Here is a 23,562-nt window from a genome sequence, read left to right as displayed (position 1 = left end):
TTTATATTCTTAACCTCTTATTTATTTATTTATTTATTTATTTTGGCAAATTCCTACCACCATTGATTAATGCTACAGTAACAAAGTTACTATATCCCTGTAGAATTTCCTTGGGTGCAACAGGATTTCCTTCTTTGCTTAACCTATTTTTAAAAAGCAGGCAAGCAAGCATTTGGCTTTATCCTTCAGGAATATGTTTCCAGGTATCTAAAATAATTAAACATTGGATGTATAGACAAAGAGAAATATTCTAACATGAAGTTTATTTAGAACTTACTCATATCTGAGATATTTGAGGAAAGGATGTACATATTTCTTTTGAAACTCGTAGAAATTTGATACAGACTTCATCTTTGGCATAAGACACTGCAGAAACACAAAGTAAAATAGAAAGAGGCTATTTCTGGTGAAAGTTTATATTTTGAACAGTAACAACACTGCTCTGTTGTGGAACAGACATTGGCCCATCAATTCCTATGTGCTGTTCCTCTGAGGGAAAAAATTATTAATTACTAATTTTTCAATATTACGCACTGAAAAGGATCCACTGTCTGAATCTTGATGTGACTGCTGGTGGTCCTGAGTCATGATACCAGTTTACCTCTAGTCTACAGGATTATCCACAGACCAATATATTTATGGTCACTCCCAACATCTAACCGTAACCAACTCTGATAATATCCATATTTTCTTATTCTTGTGCCTAAATTGGTATTTAATTAAATATCAAAATTCATTTTTAAAAGTGAAAAAGAATGTATTTATAGCCTTCAGAGCTTGGAGAGATAAATTTAAGTGGCTTAAAATGATAAAAACTTCAAAGGTAAGAGAAAATTGTACTCTTCTATCTTCTAAAAATATTTGCTCAAAACAAGTTAAAACATCAGGATTTGGGTGACAATGTCGTTTTAAAACAGAACTTAATTTTACTCTGTTTGAAAGATTATTACCTTTTGATTGTTTGAAGATGGCCAGTTCTCTTCTATTGAAATATTCTTTGCTTTCCTACTATATGGTAAGGTTAAGAGAGGAATGGCTGAGCATAGCTACTACATTATGTTCGGAGTAAAGAGGCTGGTGATTAGTGGGTGAACTCTGATCCCCAAACTGGTTAGCTACCATTGCATCTTCTCTCAAGCAGAATGCAAAATACATACATTTATCCCACTTGGATGTTTAATCTACAACACATTACATCTGGTATAAGACCTCTTACACTGAAACATACCAGTGTGTCACCAAAATGCCAGATAAGAGTTATTGCTCCTTAGTCAAGTACTGCGAGAAGACATATTTGCCTAACAAGAGGACATTATGTCTTCAAGGAAATAAAACGATTTTTATTATAATGAAGATATTCAACATACTGAAGATATATCAAGATATTCCACCTGTCTTCAACAGGGGGAACAAGATTAGTCTCAGAAAAAATAAAACCTGACTTTCTGGGACACTTTAAATGGGAAATTAGCTTAAAAACAAAGACATTTCACCAAGATAAGTATTATGCTGATGAAGGCTCTCTGGCAGGAAGCATCTGATAGATCTAACCTAATGTATAGCGTATTCACAGAGAGGAAATCCTGGCTGCCAGGTGTTTGGGAGAGAACTGCAAATCATCTGTATCTGAATGAGAGGTCTTCTGATCTAACAGGAAGCCTGTGTAGAAACACTGGTAGCTGTTATCTGTTTTTAACACTGCAATGAGAGTTATTTGTGTTGTATCTTAACCTAAGTTAAGTGTGACTTTACTTAACCGTTAACAGTAAAGCCTTCTGTAAAGGTATAAACTGAGCATAAAACTGAATAGTCATGATGTAAACCAAAAAATAAAGGAGTCAAAGGAAGACATAATGTCTGTAGAGCACAACATAGTAGCAATTACATGTGAATTTTTCTGTTGAACATACTCTAAAGTGAAACACTATTGAAACCCAGGAAGGTTGCAATAGAAAAGGAAAGAACAGTTTTCCATACTAACAATATTTCTCCTGATCCATTAGACTAAAACATTTGTAAAGTATTACAAACTGTGGATCCCCTTCTTCACATAAAGAATTAACATGGAAGTAATGGTTTGTAATACTTTTAAAGATATGAAGGAGAATGTTTGGGAACTAATAAGTTACATAGAATCGTCAATGACATGGCTTCATTCTGTACTTGTCAGAGGGCTTAGGGTTGGTAGTCTACTCTTATTCTGAACATTATTCATGTAAAAGAAACTGAAATATGAGTCTTCTTGCACAAGCTGTGTGCTGAATATTAAAACTCAAGCCCACACAAGTGATGCAGCAAGTCAGGACATAATGGTTCCTCTCCCTGCAGGAGATGAAGTCTATAGCCAAGATACTTCAGTACAGCATGCTGAGTCTTGTCAAGGCAATAGGACATGCAGAGGAAGCAGATGACTGAGATGAGAGTAGAGAGACACAGTGAGGCCAAGGAATGGGACTGGCAGGGTAAAGGTATGATTGAGGGCAGATACAGATGTAGGGTAGATTAGACAAAAGATTTAGTGGCAAGGACTCAGAGAATACTGAGAGGAAATAGAAGAAAGCTGAAAAAAAGAGTTAAGGAGAAAGAAAAAGAAAAGTTGAATGTGTCCTCCATTACAATGGGAGCCAGCCTACAGTTTGTATGGTCCTTAGAAAGACTGGTTCAGAATATTTCCATTGGGAAATACTGCAGCAGCCTGAGTTGAGGTGGAGGAACACTTGAAATGAAAAAATAAATAAAAGGGAGACAGAAAGGTGTTTCAAAAGACTGCCTCAACTGTTTCAAGAGACCGCTCCAAACACTCAACTCAATTTTTTTGTTTCAAACCCTATAGCTAAACTGTGCTATCTCTAGCAACTCTGACAGCAACAATCTGATAGTATCCAAATTTCAAGCAGGCAGCACCTGCTCTGATCTTTGAACAAATAGTTTTACAGCCTTGCCTATTCCCAGAGACATCAGTGTACTGTACTGAGATAATTCTCATCAAGAGGTTCATATAAGGTAATACAAAATGAAAACATTTAATAGTAAGTAGTTTTCAGATTGGTCATATGGAAGAAAGATATTCAGCAAAAATGTTTTCCAGTCCAAAGCCCACTGAAATCAATGGCAGCCTTAATTGGGCTGTACAAACAATATATACAGGATTTTGTTTTTTCTGAGTGATACATTCTACTGACAATTTTGATAGTGATATATTGTTTTATTTGTAAAATCAATCATCAACATAAATGATGTTTAGAGATGATATCTAACTACTGTCTAAATTCATAATGAAAAATAAGATAAAAAGCATAAAAAATGGCAGCAGTGCTTCAATTTGCAGTATAAGTAGTCCAAGAAGGAACATTTAGCCCTTCATGACAAGGTATTATCAGCAAGAAGTCTCAGCTTACATTTCTTCTTTTGTATAGTCAATATATAATGCAGCACAATTATACTGGCTTACCCTGCAAAAAAATCTTCATAAAGATTCCTCACAAGCCTCATAGACAAATTGTCCTATTTGTAGCATGCATTCTTTTACTTCAGTTTAATTTACTTACCTTGGTTGCTCCCTGTTTCTTGGCAGAATTAATAGTCACCAGAGATCAGTAGCTGTGTGCCCTCAACTAGTAATCACTGTGCTGTAGACAGTGGTCAGCTTCCTGAATTTTTTTGTTTTTTTGGTTTTTTTTTCCCAGGGTGCTTGAAATCCTTTCTTTCCTTTGACATTCCAGTGTAAAGCACGCTGTCAAGGCTGTGCACCCCACATTGCAAGTCTTGCTTGCATTATTTCTCCTTCCCTCTTCATTCCTAACAATGGAATAAGTCTTTTTTTGACCTCTATTTCATTATTACTCAACTTCATGTAGATGAGATAGTGTTCAAATTCCATTTTTCTCCTCTGGAAGTGAAACAAGAGAGCTGGCTTGTTTGACAAGGGCAATATGCTCCCCACCTCTATCCTGTTTGATTTATATTCTCTTCAAGTGGGACAATGGAGAATACCAGCTTTCCACAGTTCCCCTTTCTGACCCTTCTGAACACAGTTCTGCTGAAAGGGACTGGGATAACAGCCACAGGATGCTGCACTTCATCCACAGGGCTAGAACTGCACAGCCCAAATATTCTGCGTTGGAAGTGCAATCTCTGTCAGAAAGAAGACATACCAAACCATTTACACAGAGCTCTAGAACTGCTACATTACACTAGCACTGCCAGCAAGGATGTGCTTGAGCTCCATGGGAATACTATCAGCACAGGAATACTATCTGGCCACTGTCAGGATGCCTATACGTGGCATGCAGAGATGCTTTGGCTAACTGTGAAGAGAGTTTGGTACTTTTGCCTTGTGCTACAAAAAATACAGTATGACTCTGGACTAGACTTTATTAAGTTCTTTCTGGTCATCAGACCACTAGTTTCCTTAAGGGTTTTTTTTTGTTTTGCTGTTATTTTGTTTGTTGTTGTTGGTGGTGGTTTTTACTAGTATGCTACCTGTTCCCAGAAACAGAGTAGATGTACACGTTAGAAGAAACAACCTTTGTGCATGCATATAGTGAGGGAACAATGTGAATTGATAACGAACTACTTATTGGTCTATATTAATTAGACCAGTAAACAACCCCCCCCTCCACCCGAAACAAATGTCTCTGTTTTTATTGTCCTAAATAATCTTTCAGGATGAGGATATGAACCAATCTCACCCATAAAAGACTGAAGTGTGCTTTTATATTCCTAAACCTTCTAGCCAATGACTGTCCAAAAAAGATTTACTCCCATACTAATTTCTAATAATAATTAAATTGTATTCTCTTCTTACTGATTTTTCAGATCTATCTAGTAGCCATTCCTAGCTGCAACAGCTACAGAATAGGTCACGTGCAAGTTAAATGCTCCGGCAACCTGTCTTTTAAAGTACAGACCTTACCTTAGTGCTTGACTGGTAGCAGTCTCCTAAGATAATGATAATAATTTGAGCCCACAAGAACAATCCTGACTTGCTTCAAATGATTCAAAGTGGTTCACTCAGTAACTCCAAAGTCAGGAGACAATATCTGGCTGATGCTTTTTCCCCTTCTAATCAGTGTCCTGTGACAGGTAGTATAAAAGTTTCATTGGTTAAAACTAGAAATGGCCAGGACCAGTCTTAATCATAGAGAATAACCTAAGTAGTTCATATTAACACTAAATCTGAGGTACCAGCACTAGTATTGTGGCACAAGAGCTGAATTTGTCAGGGGAAAAGAAGTTAAGAGAGCCATACAGAATACGCAGTTCTAATAAACCTAAGGATCAAAAGAAAACAGCTGCCTTGCATTCAAAAGAGGGAGGCGAAATGGAGAGATAGAAGACTTAGAGAAGAAGTAAGAGCATACAGAATGATTTGTGGGGAAAATAATGTCAGAGAAAAAAGAGGAAAAATAATGTAGAAGCATTGAGAAGAGGAAAAAAAGAGTTTTCTGATACCCATGTAACCTACCTACCCCCTTATACTCCCATCACCTATACTTTCAAACATATTATTTTTTATAGATTTGGCATGTAAGAAAGTTGAACTGATATATAGTTGTGTTTTTCTTTTTCTCTTTTCTTTTTTTACAATTATTTAAGTTGAAGTGATAAAATTGGTGTCACTGTCAAAGAAAGCTATCCGCAATACTTTTATGACTCTGCCTCACTGTTAGGACTGTTTGCAAAGATATAAGCAGAAAATTTATTGTAATATTATATACAAATTTATATGTACAAATAATATATTTATGTATGAAACATATACATGTATATGAAATCTAAAGGGAATGAAATATCTATTTAAAGGTCTTTTAAAATAGTGATGACTATATTTTGAAGGGATCTGGGAATTTATTCAGTGCATTGTTATGTAAGGTTATATTAATTACTGGATAATTTAGCTGATAAAGATTTGGCAGATTTTGGCAGGGAAATTCAGTTAGTGCTATAGTCTGATATCTGAATAGTTCCCTCAGACTGAACTGTAAACTGCTTAAGGAGCAAAGCAATACTGGGCATAGTCATCCCAATGCTTATGATGTGATTGGAAAAATCTCAGATGCTACTGCAATGCTGGCTATACTAATATCTCATATTTATGTAATATCAATATATCTCAAAGCATCCAGAAAATGTTCAAAGGATATGCCACCTTTTTGCAGATGTAGAAGCTGCTGTGCAAAAGGTTATGATTGCAAAGCAATGTGATGATACATCCAGGCACAGAAATGATTCCTGTTCACTTGTGTTAGACAGGTCTGCACCATTTTATATTTCTGTTAGCATCTTTTGGCTGCTCATATTTGGCCTAATTTCATTCCCACTCTCCTTGTTATTTCTCAACATCCAATTCATTTAAAGCAGTTGAGCTCCCTGATTATGGGCACGTTTTCTTTCATTTTTATTTAACTTTTCCTGTTCTGTGACAGCTATCATTTCTCTTTTTTATATTCCAAAGTTTGGGGTTTTTTTTCTAGACTTTTTTATATAGTATCTTTGAAAAGGCAGATGCAGTTAGAACATTAAGTGTAAACTATAAATCTCTTCAAAATGGTGATTATCAGCATATAACGACCACCTGGGTATTTAATGATAGCAAGAACAGGAAAAAGAAGTTAATGTCTTAAAAATCAACTCTTCAATAACAGATTTCAAAGTGATCAGTGGTATTTCAAATTTGCAGTTGATCACTTCCTTTTTCTCTAATATGGAAGTTTTAGTTATATATATATATATGTATATATATTTGTTACTGGAATGCTTGTCACTGAAGTGATTAGCAATTTGTTTTCTGGCAATCAGATACTCTGATGTGTTATTTTGATATAATAAATGATAATTCAGGATCTCAAAATCCTAATTTAGTTTAAAGCTTGAACAATTTGGAAACATTTATATTGAAATTTAAATATTTTGGGGCTTCTACATCAAACAGAGAGAGTAAAATCCTCATAGGAATGTATTATTAATCAGAAATAATATTTTGTTTTTGCAGGAGAAAGGAGAGGATTTTCTACATAGTCCATAACCCTGCTAAGAACTCTTACAAAATCACATCCAAACCATAATTCAGAAATGCCATTTGTACTGTAATAGTGCCAGAGTTCTTATTCATATCTTTAACTCCTAAAATTTGAACTACTGCAAAAGGCTGTGAAGAAGACTTCCTAGAAAATTAGATATCATTCACGTAGGACAAATGTCTATACATCTATCTTAACTGCATGTGTGAAAGGCAAATGTAAGTGTCACAGAAGTGCATCTTTTTTAAATATTATGCCTTAACAATTACTATTTTTTTTAACAGTTCGAGAGTGAGAGTATTTCAGCACAACATCCTGGGCTGCATTTGAAAGAGCATTGCTAGCAGGTCAAGGGAAGTGATCCTTTCCCTCTATTCAGCACTGGTGAGGCAACATCTGGAATGCTATGTCCAGTGTTGGGCTCCCCAATATAAGAGAGACATGGACACACTGGAGTGGGTCCAGCAAAGGGCCCCAAATAAGATTAAGGGACTGGAGCATCTGTCATATGAGGAGAGGCTGAGAGACTTGGGACTGTTCAGTCTAGAGAAAAGAACGCTTAGGAGAATGTTATAAATGTGTATAAATATCTGATGGGAGTGTGTAAAGAAGATGGACCCAGAGTCTTCTCATTGATATGCAGTGACAGGAGAAGAGGCAATGAGCACAAATTGAAATGCAGGAAATTCCATTTAACCTAAAACAAACAAACAAACAAACAAAAAACAAGTTTCATACCATGAAGGTAGTCAAGCACTCGAACAGGTTGTTCAGAGAGGCTGCGGAGTCTCCATCCTTGTACATATTCAAAACCCAACATAGCCCTGAGCAACCTGCTCTAGTTGACACTGCTCTAAACAGGAGGGTTGGACTAGACAATATCCAGATGTCCCTTCTAACCTCAGCTGTTCTGTGATTCTGTGGACTTTTCACTTCAAAAAGAATATACCAAACTTGTTCCCAGGTTACTCTGGTATAGCCATTTACTGGTTCATATCCTGACAGGTTAAGTGTAAGCATTTTGTTATGTGAAGCATGTCATGATTTTTATGTATATACTGCAACTGAATACAATACAATGGTTAAGCAGAGGGAAGAATAAAGGAGATAAGGAGAAGAAATCACAACCACTGTCATAAGACGTGGATCGTATTGAGCTTGGGGGAAGAGATGAGGGAGGACTGCAATGCCCCGTTCAGCACTCATATACCATTCATGTAAATATGTCCATATACAAAGACACTGGGAATCAACAAGCAGGAAGAAAAGACTCCAATGTGTGCTGTAGAAGCCACACCTTACTTCACAATCTCATCATATTGGACCAGGCTGATGAAGTAGAATGCACACTGAATATTTAGTGGCATACTGAGGTTTTGAAGTGCGCAACTAAGAAACAAAGGGAAACAATCCAAGAGATCTAATGGGAGAAGAAATGAAGAGAGATAATATGTACACTGCTGCTTGTATTATAGCCTCCTTTGTGATTCATTTTCATTATCCTTTAATTTTCCAGTATTCTTTAAAAGGCTATTTAGAAGCTGCAGCCAACTTAAAGTAGCTACTCACTGGTGCTGGAATTTGTTCTTCAGGACTCATTCCAATTTCATGTCTAAGTATCACCTCTTGTGGACAGACTTTCCAGATTTCTCGCTGGTCCTTCCATCAAAATCGTGGTGGCTTTTTACTTCAGAGCAGGGGAAAAGTAAACTGTATTGGGGATAAAACACATACAAGGCATTTCTCAGAATAGTGTAGAAAATTATCTGTTTAGAGTAATTATAAATATGTTTTCCACTTTCACAAGCTAGTTTTTCAGTGTAGGTTTCCTTTGCTCCTGGAAAAGTGTTTGTATCCTTTAAAGAGATCCTCATAAGCTATAGCAGCAGGAAAATATAATAGCTTTTGCCAAAAAAAATTCACAATTTGCTACCATTATATATGGTATTATGGTATATATTCCTTAAAACACCTAGGAGAAGCTTAGATGACTGAGTCAATGGTAAAACTTATGAGAGTCACTGTTTTTCTTCATAACAAGCTATGCATGTATATATTTATGTGAGATAAAGAAAAAATCTACTACTGCCATTCCCTCACCATAGAACATGAAATGAAAAATCAAAAAACTAAAGAGCTCTAGATAGCTTATAAAATGTCAAGATTTTTTGTTGTGAAGTATGGAAAAATCGTGTTCATCCCTATGCATCCGTAAGCTTGTGTATTCATCTCTGTGCACGCAAGTAAACATTAGACTATTGAAAGAGAAAAATCTAAAGCAACCTTTTTTAAAAAGAAATTTAGATGTGACTTTACTGCTGCTTTGTCCTAATTTTAAAGATATGTGTATGCTGGACTGACTGTAAGCTCAATAGCTCAGCCATATTCTAGATGTTGTGATTGTCATGAGGAGCCCTCCTTCAGCTAAAATGTGTGATAATATTACTTTTGTTTTATTTTTAATATGTTCTCGTAAGACCTGCTAAAATATAGGGAAAGTATCTTTTGAGATTCTATCCATTCAGTGACTGTATTGAGAACTGGAGACTGTTAGGGATAAAGTGAAAAAGAGGATGCATTATGACTTGACATAGGCATTGGTATGGCCAACGTCTTTTCATTTCCTAATTTAAAATATGTAAGTCTGCCTAAATAGAATCCCTGAATAGACAGCTGTATTGTGAAATCAGCTATGACTTACTCTTGAGTGACATCAAGAGCTTGCTAGCTATCGTCTGATATCGATCTCCAACTAATATAACAATAGTTGAGAGTAATCCTTGATGGGCATTCATATCCACAGACTCCAAATAACACGGTTTGTATTCTGGAAATTCTTTGGAAAAATCTTGAACAAAAAGCAAGGAGACCAGTGTTGCAGTAGAATTGTTTCTCTTTCCAGAGGGAATTTATAGTCAAGCAAACATTTTAGCTGCACACATTAGGATAGTTGGCTCAAAATATACTTCCTTCATGACCAAAGCATGTATCTGGAACATTAAAAACATTACTGAAATGGTATGAGCTCTCTAGTGTTACCTTCACCTAAACTCCCAACAAAGTTGCTTCCCCTTTCCAAATTTTCTTTGAAGATTAATCAAAAAAAAAAAAAAAAGAAAGGAAGGAAGGAAGGAAGGACGGACGGACGGACAGACGGACGGATAACCTGCTACCAAGGTCTTATTTGGCAACAAAGCATGGTTCCTCATATCAACACTGACATTATGTATTGACTGAAATATGTTCTCAGAGTGGACATAGCAAATAAAATTCTACAGAGGGAGGCAGAATTCATTACCCGTAATATTAGTTTAGAAAAGTCTAGGGAAAAGCAAGACTGAATGTGGAATGTTTTGGGCCATGGACTCTGACAGCACTGTTGCAAATAGAGAGCAGCCCAGAGATTCCCTTTCAGCCTTACTACTGCAGTTGAGTCTGAGCTGGAATCAAGGATCTTATCTTGATGGCCCTCCTTCATTTATGTGCTGGGAGAGATGGGGTTGAGGGGAAAGAAGCAACAGATGCTTTAACAGGGATAGCCCATGTTCAGCATTTGGAAGTTCTTGGAAACTGTGGCAGTGAGAGATAATTTTAAGTTCACACTGATTAGTATCCACTATAATTTGGTGTTTCAGAGAAAACAGTATGATGAAAACACCGTTAATGATCAGCACTAGGAAGCAGATAGATGAAAGCACTGGAAGAAAAGTTATAGCCAGCCAAGCTAGTACTGATTTTGCTGTAGGAAACAGAAAGATCCGTTCTGCCACTGAAATGAGTAAGAAATAAGACCAAACTGGATGACTCCACCATCTGACAAGGAGGTACCATTTAAGGACATCTTTTTCCATCTTTGGGCACTCAGCAGCACTTTGAGCTGTCTGTTCATACAGATCAAGTTACGAGGTAAATTATCGCAGTTACTGCTGTGAGATCCTTTCTTGGATCTCACTACTAGCTGATTTAATGTTCTTGCAGCTTTATGATTTTGTGGAAGTGTTCTGACAGAGAAGAGTAATTCTTTCTTCCCCAATCTAGTAGGCCTATAATATCATGAATGTACAAGCAATAGTGGTGCAAACAGAAAAGAAAATGTTAGTATAAACTCTTATCTTTCTACCTCTCAGAAATTAGAATAGAGACAGTGCTCAAGCAAATATTCCCTCGAAGACCTCTTGAGCATAATCTGTTACAGCCATTGCTGCACTGCTCCGCATCAGCAGTGAGGCAAAACTTCTTGGAGTAGGCATAATGACCTCTCAGGAGAGCCAAAGCTTGAAACCAAGAGACATTTGCATTTCGAACCTGAGGCCAAATATTTCAGGCTACAAACAGGTAAAGGAAGATCCCTTGGCAACCACCATCTTTCCCCCAAATTTAGTTTATCACAGACCTCCTATTTATTTATTTATTACAGTGGGATGAAAGATGGTCTTTATAGTGCTGAACACAATCCAGTCTAGTTGCTCCAGCTGTTAGCTGAGAGCCCTGAGAAGGAGCCCAAGTGAAGTTAGGGAAGCTTTCTTGTTTAAATCCTTAGCTGATATTACAAAGATATTTGGGACACACATACACCACCTGAATTTTTCAATTTGGAGATGAGTTTTGTGTACACAAAATGCAGCAGAAGCAGACAGACACAGTGCATTTTCACCACATCTAACTGCGAAAACTTGATAAAGTCTTTTGAGTTTTTTAAAAGTCTGAAAACCTGATTAAATCATTATTTCATTATCCACATTTGTTTACACAACATTAACCTGTGGTAATGTACCATACCTGATCAATGAGCTAGAGAGCAAGCTAGCACTAAGCCATCCACAAAAGAAGTGAAAATGACATATGAAGCCAATAATTCACCAAAAAATCTTGCTACATGTTTTCAAGAAAAGCAGGGTAGTTGTAACCAAAAAAAAAAAAAAAAATCCCGTAAGATCATTTGCAGTTCTCACCAGAAGAAAAGCTGAAGTTGCTTTACTTTTTTTATAAAGAGAAAGAAAAAAAAAATAATAATTCTTATACATGTAATGGGATCTTGGGATCTTGACTCTGATTTTTATCTTGTCTTCAGAACCCAAATATATTAACTTCTAAGATAGATTTTTGTATATCTAAGGGATATACTAGATATACTAGATATCCTTAGATGTATACTTTATCCTTTTTTAAATATTTATGGATTTACTTAAGGTAACTTGCACTTTTCTAGATGAAATTCTAGGAGTTTAAGTGCTGGAATATTGTTTCTTACTCCCTAGATTTCCTTCATTTCTTATTCCCTTGACTAGTTCTTAGCACTGGGATTTCCTCTTTTTTTTGGTCTTTTTTCTAGGAACTAGCTGGAATTCTGACACCATGAACACCTGCAGGGTGCAGTTCCACTGCTATTCAGTGTGGTTAGTGTTTAAACATTTATATTTTGCAATTGGTTCCATATACAAACAGGCCTGCAGTAAAACTGCCATATACTTCGAGATTGTTTCAATTAAAGTTAGTTCAGAGCTCATCGGCACATGTGGTTTCACAAAGTGATAATTTAAAGCACTGAATTATCACTCTGTTCCTCATAGGGAGTGACACTCATGACCACATAATAAAATACTTTATGGCCTGTTGTTCAGAGTCATAATTCCACTTTGCTCTAGTAGGATGAAGCCACAAGTCATTCCACTCAGCTGCCATTAAGGTATGTATGGCATTCCCAGCCCGTGTACTGTGAATAAAAAACCTGACAGCCTCTCATCCGCAGATGGCGGAGGCCTCTTAAGCTGTTAAACTGGCAGTCAGTCAGTTGGCTTTTGATCTGGTTGTTCAAATTTAAAAGTCTGTTAAAGTAGAAAGGAAAATAGGCTGCTCGTGTTTAGTTAGTATTAAACGCTGTTCCGATGGGGCTTTGTGTCTTTATTTGTTCCTTCAGCTGCTTTTAATTAATGCCTTGAAGACATCGCGTATTTTGGATTTAAGGGCTAGAATACTCTTTCTAGCTCAACTCCATATTAAACATCTTGATTGTGAGCAGCAGCCATTTTTTCCCGGGGGACTCTGTGCGCAATAACTTTTTAATATATTTCTTGAAATAGATACAGATTTTCTCACTTAGCGAGGAATACAATCCCAATCTATTTATGGTTGTTCAGAGAATCACAGATAGTATTGAGTAAATGTATAGATAAATAAAAAGCTCCTTCACAGCTTTGTGCAGAGCAGCCATTAAACTCAAGGGGCTATGGGAAAGCCCAGCAGCACAAGGCTGATAATTTACAAGGAAATTTTGTGACCCTTTGGGATGAATCCCTAGATAATAAATATTTGCATTACTTTTTCTTTTTTTTCCCTTTCTTCATGGGCCATTCAGTGAAAGGAATACAAAGCAACTGTCAGCACAGTGCTCTTCTCTAGCCATGAAAACAAGCTCCCTGAATTGACATAGAAAATATAAACATGAGAAAACTCCTGCTTGGCATGCAGAAACACAGAGAAGTACACTTTGCACTTCTAAGACGGAGTTTGTTAAATGGAAGAGAGAGAATGTCCAATAACAGGATGTGTAGGTAAAAATTATAAAGGTGCCTGACAGACAGGGTAAGGTGAATAGTGCTGGGAGGTTGGAGCAGCACCCTGTGATTTATGATGCTGCCATAATGCCTGTTTTGCTGATTACTCTGATGCTTTCTGGTTATATAAGACAGAGCCATCATACAAAGAAGTGTAACTACATTCAAAATATCAAAAGGTAGAAATCACCAGGGAAAAGTAGTAGCTGCCAGACTGCATCGTACGCTGGTGGCTCCCTGGGGGCCTGGTGTCTGGGGCTCCCGGCGGGTCCCATCTCCCCCACCCTGAGGGAGCAGGGTCCTGGGAGCAGCTGGGGCAGTCCCAGCCCCTGGGGGCATCAGGCACTGCCATGGATCAGGGCCGGGGCTAGGGGTCCCATGGCCAGGCAGGGGCCGGGCCGTGGTGGGGCTGGAGCTGGCACCACTGCGGCGTCGTGGGGCAGTGACGGATGGCCTCGGTCTGGGCCAGGAAGGGACTGGGGCTGGGAATGGGGGAGGCTGGCGGAGGGCAGGGTTGGGGAGGGCTGAGAGCGACCACCAGGGCCAGACATTAGCTCACATTCAGAATAAGGCCGTGATCCTGCTGCCTCGACCACAAGGCAATTTCCTCTTGAGAGCGAGACGTCCTCGCGTTTCTCCTGATTAGGGAAATGCCCGGGAGAGGTATGCCTATCACTTCTCCGATGAAAGGGTTGTTCATTTCATGGGGGAGAGAGACCTTATGAGACCACTCCTGAAGAGGTGCTCCAGAGAGTGCTCAGGACAGTAAACAGCATGTGCATTAAGGGGAGAGGTTTAAACTCTCATACCTCGAGAAAACTCCCCCTAAGGTACTCAACGTGAAAATAACTTTCCACTCAATACATTGAAATGAATAACAAAAAACATGATAAAGTAGCTCAGAGGAAACTGTTAAAGGTTGAAAGCTATACTTCTTCACATTGCATCTCCCAAAATAACACTTAATGAACAAATAATGGAATAAGAATTGTTGAGTAGTGTACTATCATGTCCTTGAATAAAGCACTTGACTATGAATGAAGTGCGTAGCCAACAGAGAGTGAACTGAGAAAAAAAAATATGCCAAGACTGGTCAAATGATTGAATTAGTTTTTTAAGAAAGTTTTCACAATGCTTATTTCATTGTGGGAAAATGCAGCAATCTAAGATTTAATAAAAATCCAACATAAGCAAGCACTTCTGTTGCTGTTACTACTACTGTAAACCAAACACTTTAAACCATCTCTGAGCTGTTTAAGAATTTGATAAAGTATTTATAAAGATCAATTAGGAGAATTTAACATGTTAACAGTTATGAAAACTGGCAGTAGGATAAATATTTAGAAGTATTTTAAATGTAAATATCCTAGAACATATTTACCTTTCCTGTGCAATCTTATCTTAAGCTGCTTGTCAAACACAAAGACATCCTCCAAGAGGTATGAGACATATTTTAGTATTCCAATCACAAAGGAGTGCTGCAGCCATACAGAGGCTGACAAGTCTGCACTGTACTTCATTGCACTGCGGTAGAGTTCAACTGATTCACAATGAACTGAAAACACTGATATATGCATAGAGCTTGACAGACAGCTCTCTGACACAGGGGTATGGATGAGGGTGCAAGCAGAGAAGAGCCAGGCTCTCCAGTTAATCTGATAAGAACTGGGTGTGTTTCCCCTCACCTTCCCCTCTGGCCCATTTCAATTGTTCCAATAAAAACAACTGAATTTGGACAACCAAGCAATCACTCACCAGTATTGATGATTTAGAACTTAAAGACCCCTATGCATTTGGGGAATTTGTTCACACATGTATTTCCTAATCTTTATAGCATGGTCGTTTCTGGCAAGGATACCTTCAGAGAGTGAGTGCTGTCTGCCCATCTCACCATGGCAGCTCTGAGAACAAGTAGTGACAGAGCGTACGTACCTCTTGATGGATCTTAGAACCTTGCTCCTCCAGCCATCAAGATCAGAGATCTGGACAGAGTGCACTGAGGCTTCCTCCCAGTGCAAATGTTTAGACTTCCTTTTTTTCACATCTAAAGCATAAAAAACAGGTGGGTAAAGCTGATGCATGTATAGGCTTGACCTCCGATGTGGGATCAGGATGCTGCCAAAGTGCATGTCCAGATGCAGATGCTTAGAAGCAGTACTTCTAGTCCTTTGTAATGGAGTTAACAAAGAGAAGACCAAGTTATTAAAGAAAAAAAAAGAAGAAGAAATAAGTTAGGCACAGATTAACAAATCTAACATTGCCTATACCCACATTTAAAAGTACAATGTAAGCCCTTGATGTCTTTTATTGTCTTTCTCTAGCTTTTGGGCTTTTTTTATGGGCCTGATTCTTGTTACGGGACACTTGGAAATATTTCATGGCCACTTCATAATGTGCAGTGGAGTAGCACTTCAGCAGGCATTATTCTTACATTATTCTCAGCTTGTTCTCAAAATCTGCTATACAGAAACAAATCCTGCTCTATAGAGTTTGATTTTAACAACTTAAACTAATAAAAAACCCTGCAGCTTGTGGTTTCTTTAGCTCTTTCTTCTACTGGAGGGAGACACTCTAGAGTCCCCCCAAAGCTGAACATCCTTTCAGCCTCCACTGAGCTATTGTGTTGTGAAGATTCTGATTTGGGGTGGCATCTGACCTTGAAAATAATGAAAGTCATTTTGAGTATGGTTGAGCATGTATGAGAAAACAGCACTTCTGAAGAGATAATCTCCAGCATTCAAATTATGTAACAATATTTGTCTCATCTTTGGCCTATCTTATTTTTTTTAGCCATGAATAACTTGGAGACTGTGCCTGGCCAGTTTTTATCATACCAGTTAGGTATATTGGTATTTGCAGTTTACCTTTCACTATAATTATATTACCCATGAGTACACCAATTATTTTTGTTTAGCTTGCCTCAATGCTTTTAAAAGTGGGCTACAACTATTTTCATTGCTGCACATATTAGGACTGTATTTAGCAAATACAATGCTGTGAAATCAAGAGAATCTGTAAGTTTATGGCTTCAACACACTGGGTTCTGCAAATTTGTATTTAAAAATATTGACAAAACCCTACTTTCTCAGTCCACAGACATTTTTCTTTTCTACTTCAGTGGACCTGGCCTTCTTAAAGAAAAGATGCTCACCTGGAGTGCTTCCTGTTAAATGGAAATTTCATGATTGTTTTCAACAGCTTGTTACTGTATATGTCCCATTGTAGTCTCCTGTCAGACTTCTTCCTTTTTCAAATCCCTCACTTCTGAAATAACATTTACAATAAAGCTGTCAATTAAAAATGCACAAAATGAAACATCATGCCAATTGCTCACAATGTTCTAAATAGTTCAGTAAGCATAATCCTGTTTACAACAATTTATGAGGTGATCAGTTTCATATATTACGCTGAAGTTATCCTAAACTTCTGTTTCTATTTTATGCACCAAATCACTTCCAGAACTACATCGTTTCATAGTCCAGAGCAGGAATGAAAAAAAACATTTTTTTTTTCTTTATAGTTGTCTTTCCAAAGTTACTGCAGATTGGTATGCAAGCTGAATGGACTTGTTCCAGAAGCAATAGCCCATTATAGTCTGCTAACGGTCCTGCAAATGAAAATCCTAGAATATTAAGCCTAGTTTTTATAGGAAGCAGCATTTACTTTTAGTCAAACTATCCATAAATACCATGTAAGAAGCTATGGCAAATTTGGGTTTTTTTGATGGAAGGGGTTGGAATAGAAAAATAATGTTGGTAATTTTCAGAGATTTTGTTCTTTTTAATGTATTATTTTTCTCCTCCTACTCAGTCTGTAAATATTTCTTGGAGAAATGAACACAGCCTGAGGGAAATGAAAATAGTTCTAATGAAACCCCAAACCACTTCTAAAATAACACTTCTGTTCAGAATGTTGCTTAAGCAGAATATACTTTGGGGTAGCATAAAAGGTTTATTAGCTTCTGGAATGAGTTATATAATTCACTCATTGCTTCATCAGCTCGAAGGAAAAGAAACAAAAGAAAAAATAATAGTGAAACAGCTGTCCAAAGCTCATAAGGACAAATACATTACCCTATTCTGCCAAATCATGTAATTCCCAATACACACTTAGATGCACACTTAGAAAAAACTAATTAACATTGATAAATAAGTGTAACTGGTTCAGTTACTCAGGAAGTACAGCTGTTAAAGAATGACTGTAATTTTAATAACACTTCATTGTTTTCTCAGAAATGGTCATGCTTTCAATGACAAACACAGCTCAGAATATCAAAATTTGCCAAAATAATTGCAGGTTCTTTCAGAACTATTTTGCATCAATCAATTCTCAAGAAAGGAACATTGTAGTTTTCTTACAGAACGGAGCAACTTTAAAATGTTAGTTTCCATTACTGTTTTTTATCATATTAGGATACTTTCCATGTTACACTGAGAGTTTTCAGAATATTATCCTGTGTTAAATATTGAAATGCTAATTTTAGGATTATATTTTTCAATAAATTCTATAACAATTTAGCCATGATGTACATATAGCTTCCTCAATAGACCCTGCTGAGTGAAAACGGAGGGGGATTGAAGTTCAGGAGTAAACCATTGGCAATATGGGGAAAAGCATACAGGCATCCAAACACTAGTAAACCTCCTTCACTTGCCTTAACAGTTTAAGATTATTTGGTGACAGGTCAAGCTGGAGAATTAGATACATATATTCTGTGGTATAATGTCTTGCATAACAGCCAATTTTTCATATACAAAATGAATCAGGAATAATTACCACCTGAAATAGGAATAACTCACTGCCTATAGATTTGAGAAATATCATGAAGTTTCAGGAACCATCCAAACAGGAAGAAGTAGTTGTTTGACTGTGTGAATGTGTGCATCTGGAAAAGTCTTCAGCTCCATAGCCAATGACACATCAAATCCCTCAGGGTTATCTGCGCCTCCCAGCGTTCCCCCAGGACCACTCCCAGGTAGGTGCTGCGAACCAATTAAATGTATGTAGATGAGGAACTGGAGGAACTGGAGGAAGGATGTGCATTGCCTGGAAGTCCTGCAAGGTTAACTTTCTACATTTCAAGAAACTCTTCCCTTAACTGTTACAGGGGTCTTTCCACATGAATACAATCTATGCTAAGTGTCTTTATAGGGGTCAGAAAGTGCTTCATAATGTGTTGGTCAAACATGTTAAAATAATCAACTAAAAGCTTAATCAAACAGGTAAATCTTAAGCAAATATTTCTAATGGCCATGGGATTCGGAGTTCCCGAGTAGTCTCTGTGTATGTTGGAAAAGGGAATTAATAAGTATGATGTGTGACTAAAACATAGTCAGACCCTGGAATAGCAGAATCAAACAATAAATGCAAAAAAAGCCTGAGATCCCTCAATGGGATTAGAACAAAGAAGGCCAGAAAGCAGCATTACCCTTTCAGGGCTAAACAGAGCATAGAGCAACTCAGTAATAGCTTCTCTGGCACATTGGTAACTGGTAAATATTACAACACTTATAACAAAAGATATTAAAAAACTCTTCTGTTCAAAGAAAATGTGAACATATGCCCCACTATTTCATGAAATGAATAGCAAAAGTAAGCCCTGTTTGGAAGGTTTTTTAGCTTTGGCATATTGCACATGGCACTGCAACGTGTCTTGTGTTCTTTTGAGGTTAATTTTTAAATAGTAGAAGCAAAGCTAATCAAACACTAGTTTCTCCACAGCTTTTATTTCTTAGCTGCTATATATATATCTAATTCCAAGTGGATGCCAGTGAAATATTAGTCTAGGGTGCAGACTACAAAATTTTGATTTAATAAAGTTCTCTTCATTAGTTCAAAGATTTAAAAAAAAGTCCCCAGACTTTTCCCCTTAAGTAATAGACCACATTACTTATTTGTATTCATGGATGCTTTTGGGGGACTGCAAAATTCTGAAATTAACAGAGAAAGGGTGATAACTTTTTATATAATAGAAGATACAAGAGCTGCAATCATCACTAGGTTAGTTAATGCCAGTAACTATTTCAACTACCAGCCTGTCCAACTGAAATACAGAGCGCCTTACAGGCTATCCAGTATATCACAAATTGTACAGGCCTTTTCCAAGCATGCTATGAGAAAATGAGAGACGAGGAAGAAGTTAGGAGTTAGTCATTCTCAGTAGGTGACAAGTTAAAAAAGAAAAAAAAAAAGATTATACATGCTTTGCCTAGCAACTCTGGGGCTTCTACATATCTCATAGGAAAATATGTGCATTCTAACAAGGTTGTGTACATAAATGAGTATCCAGACTCTCCTCTGTTTAAACATAACTCTTTATTGTGCCTCTGCCACTGCTTAAAAATCAAATGAAACTGAAAAATCAACAAACTGAGAAAGAGAAAGAGTGCGTTATTTAAGCTATAATATTCAAAACATTCTTGGCTTTTTGAGCTTGCAATAGTCATATTTCTCATCTGTATTTCAGTTCTCCATCTGGAAAAAAAGGGATATAAACACATAAAAATAAAAAAAAAGGGTAACTTTCTTACCACAGGATTCAGCTGTAATAAGCTTCTATATGCTACCACCCAGCCTCTACCTCCTACCACAGTACAAATAAGGAAATTGAAGGAAGTCCCACATCTTCAGAAAGAATAGGGTTGTTCTTCTTCCTCAAAATTCTCTTGTTGCTGCTAGCACATAAGAAAAAAAATCTACTACTATCAGCGCATTTGAGTTCAACAGAGCATACCAGAATATTTTCATAGAAAGGCAAGTGTCTAATTTGGATACAAGATCAATAGTCATGAACATCATCTAAATTTAATAAACTGATTTGCTTTGTGTTCATTTTTGAGATATTCTCTGGGGACTGAGTGTATCAAAACAGAAATCTTGAGGAAATATTCAGGGAAAGTCAATGCTGAAGTTGTGTTGGCCCTAAAGACCTGTTTTAGTACTACATTAATCCAATTAACATGTGAGTGATCTGCATCTAAACCAAATCTTGACTGTTTAATAACTTATGTTCATCTGAAGTATTGCAAATAACTTCATTCAGCAACATAACTATAATCCGCTGGAAGGTGACACTCTGTTTAGAGAGCAATGTGCAAGGAAACAGGAAATGCCATTTGTTCAGTTAATTGCCTTGCTCTTATTTGGGAATCAGCCTCACAAAACTGGAATAAAGCATGAAGAAACTGATATGTTTCTTTTTTCTTTATATTTGAGTTTGTAGCTATAAATCCAGTCTCTACACACACTGTAGTCAGTTTTACATCCATGGGTGGACCATGTAGTTCTACTCATATGTAACTCACAGGCAGACCAAGTGAAACTCTCATGCTAGTGTTATGTAGCACGTGGGTTTGAGGACTCCTGAGGACTCCAAATCTCTGCTTGTGACAGAAAGTGCTACAGCCAGAAACTAACATCTCCAGGTCAAAAAACAGCCACCTGCAACAACACTAACACCTCAGGATGGACCATCACTTCCCACCTGCAGGTGGATTTCAGAATTGCCCCAGTTCTCCAACATGTGTCATTTTCCTGTCGTTCTCAGCTACTTTTTTTTTTTTTTTATGTGACTTGTGTGAACACAAATCTGTCCATTTCTCTATTTTATCACTATCAAAATTGATTCTAGATGAGCAAAAAGGTGCTAATTTCTTTTTATGTGAACTTTAATGGTAGCTCCTCAACTAGTAACATTGTGCAATGTATTTCAAATACAGAATACAAAGTTGATATTAAGAACAAGAGTTAATTATAACCTTTAATATTTTAGTAAACCAAAGCATGTTTGAAAAGAATTATCTTGTGTCTAAAGCAGGGAAATGTTTGACTTTCTGTACAACTCCATCACTATTTACTAATCTGCTAGAGAAGTTATAAGGATTTAACAGGTAAAAAATAAAAGGCAAAACACAGAGGTCAGAAAACTATGTAAAGGGACATCAAGATTACTTTTTAAAGTCTGAATTTTTGTCCATTTTAAAATTCATTCTGCAGTGATTTTTTCATTATTCAGCAAAATTGTGAAATTGCTTGGGAAAACTTTAATGTACCTAAATGACTATGACATTATTACATTAATAACACACACACATCTGTTTATAATATATAAATACACACACACTTGATAGCTCACTTTCAGAAACTCCAGCCATTTTTGTCCCATGATACAAAGAAATAAGAGAATTGTAGAAATGTGGGGGAGGCAAAGTGAGGAGAGCGTATGAAGTAGGGAATGATGAGAAAAGATTGATTATATGACAGCATTAAAGAAAAAACAGAATGCCCTAAACTTACACTGATTGTTTTCTGGTGTTCAAGCAAGTTGAAGTTCGTACAAGGAGAACAGCCTCTTTGTTGTATCTTTGGAGGGAAAACCACAACAACACACATTGGTATGTGCTCATCTGGGAACTGTCAATGAATAATGAAAACCAGGGTATCTTAAAGAACATTTGAGGACATAGAGGAAGGTCATGTTTCAGAAAACATGCTAGCTAAAGCAATTTCAGTAACACTTGCAGAAATGACTACTTCCGACTAGGATCATCACAAGGAAACTCAGGTCTCCAGCATCCATTGACATTCTAAGGGAACTAGATGTCAGGTCTCCTTAGTTTAAATAGAAAAAAGGTTTTACTCTTACATTCCTACAACTTTGGTTAAGGTTTTAGATTATAAACGCTCTTGCAAGAGCTAGATAATATTTTCAAAATGTATTTCAGGCATAACACTGGTAACATATCACAACGGCTTTCTCTTCACTGTTCTGTCTTGTTTCTGTTCACTTAACGTGTATTATGTGTTACATATACATATATATATATATATCTGATTTGACATCTTTGTTACTGTCTCTTCAAATAATATATATATGTATATATATTTATTATTCTGGGCCCTCCAGTCTCAAGTTGTATTTTTTAGAATGTTGTCAATAAGTGAGTTTTAACACTCTTTCTATTTCTAAGTGAGCAGATGCAAAAAGATGTGATAAGGTCTATAAGCCTAGCAGTGCTTACCAGGCAACAGTCACAGAGAGCAGCTACTGCAGATAAGAGGGCTGATAAGACATAGAGCAAAGGAAATGATTAGGGGAGTATGTCCTAAAATGAGATGAAATCAAATCCGCAGAGTTTATCTACCAGGTTAAGGCAGGTAAATTAAAATTTCTCAAAATGGGAGGACTGAACGAGACCAAGGCTGATCAGCCCTTCAAGTATAAATTGCAGACCCTCCACTCTTCTGGAGTCGAGTCTCCAGGCTCTACCAGATGAAGGTATTCAGCAAGTGGACACAGTTACAGAGATGATACTAAGTCAGGAAAACTTTTCTGCACGTTGTGGCCTTTTTTGTGATTCAGTTTGAAGCTCAAATACTGACTAGATACAATAACAACAATTGTTTCAGACCTAAAAGCTTTAAAGGAGAAAGAACAGATTTATTTTACAGTTATGTTTCAGTCAGGCTTATCATAGGACTAAATATCTGAATTGTTTCTTACCTCCTAAGACATTTTCAAGATATTTTGGGGGATACAACAATGTCAACCCACCTGCAATATTTTACTATGAAGACTATTGTTTTGCAGGGCTACAAAAAAACAAAACAAAACAAAACACACACACCCAAAAAAACTATATAATTAGTATATTCCCAGATACTTGGTAGGAAGGAGGGAGAAGTGAGAAACACAGCTTTTTCTTATGATCATTTGCTAAGGTATACAGATAAGAGTGTTATCTTTTTTTTAAACTTATTTTCTTGAACCACTGAAAGGTCTGGGAAGTGTGTGTGTGTGTGTGTGTCTCCGTGTGTGTCTGTGTATTTCTTTTTTCTTTCCTTTTTAGCCCACCAGAGAGTGAGGACAACACTGTGTCTGCTGAGAATCAACAGGTTAAATTCTAAATAAAGCATCCAGACTATAGGATTTTGGACAATTACTTAGCCACATAATACTGAAATACTGCTTTACATTTCTATTACCA

At 36.9% G+C, this 23,562-nt stretch overlaps 1 long non-coding RNA gene across 1 annotated transcript; it reads right to left on the bottom strand.

Annotated features, from left to right (window-relative positions):
- Positions 1-8,595: 8,595 nt before the first annotated feature.
- Positions 8,596-21,954, bottom strand: LOC112997486 (uncharacterized). Its single transcript, XR_003262710.2, has 4 exons — positions 21,872-21,954; positions 16,728-16,840; positions 15,509-15,742; positions 8,596-8,732 (listed from the first exon to the last, which is right to left on the bottom strand). It is a non-coding gene; the product is annotated as an uncharacterized LOC112997486 (long non-coding RNA).
- Positions 21,955-23,562: the final 1,608 nt, after the last annotated feature.

This window comes from Dromaius novaehollandiae, chromosome 3 (genome assembly GCF_036370855.1).
Source record: "Dromaius novaehollandiae isolate bDroNov1 chromosome 3, bDroNov1.hap1, whole genome shotgun sequence".
NCBI classification, from domain to species: Eukaryota; Metazoa; Chordata; class Aves; order Casuariiformes; family Dromaiidae; genus Dromaius; species Dromaius novaehollandiae.
This window is presented reverse-complemented; position numbering and strand designations above follow the sequence as displayed.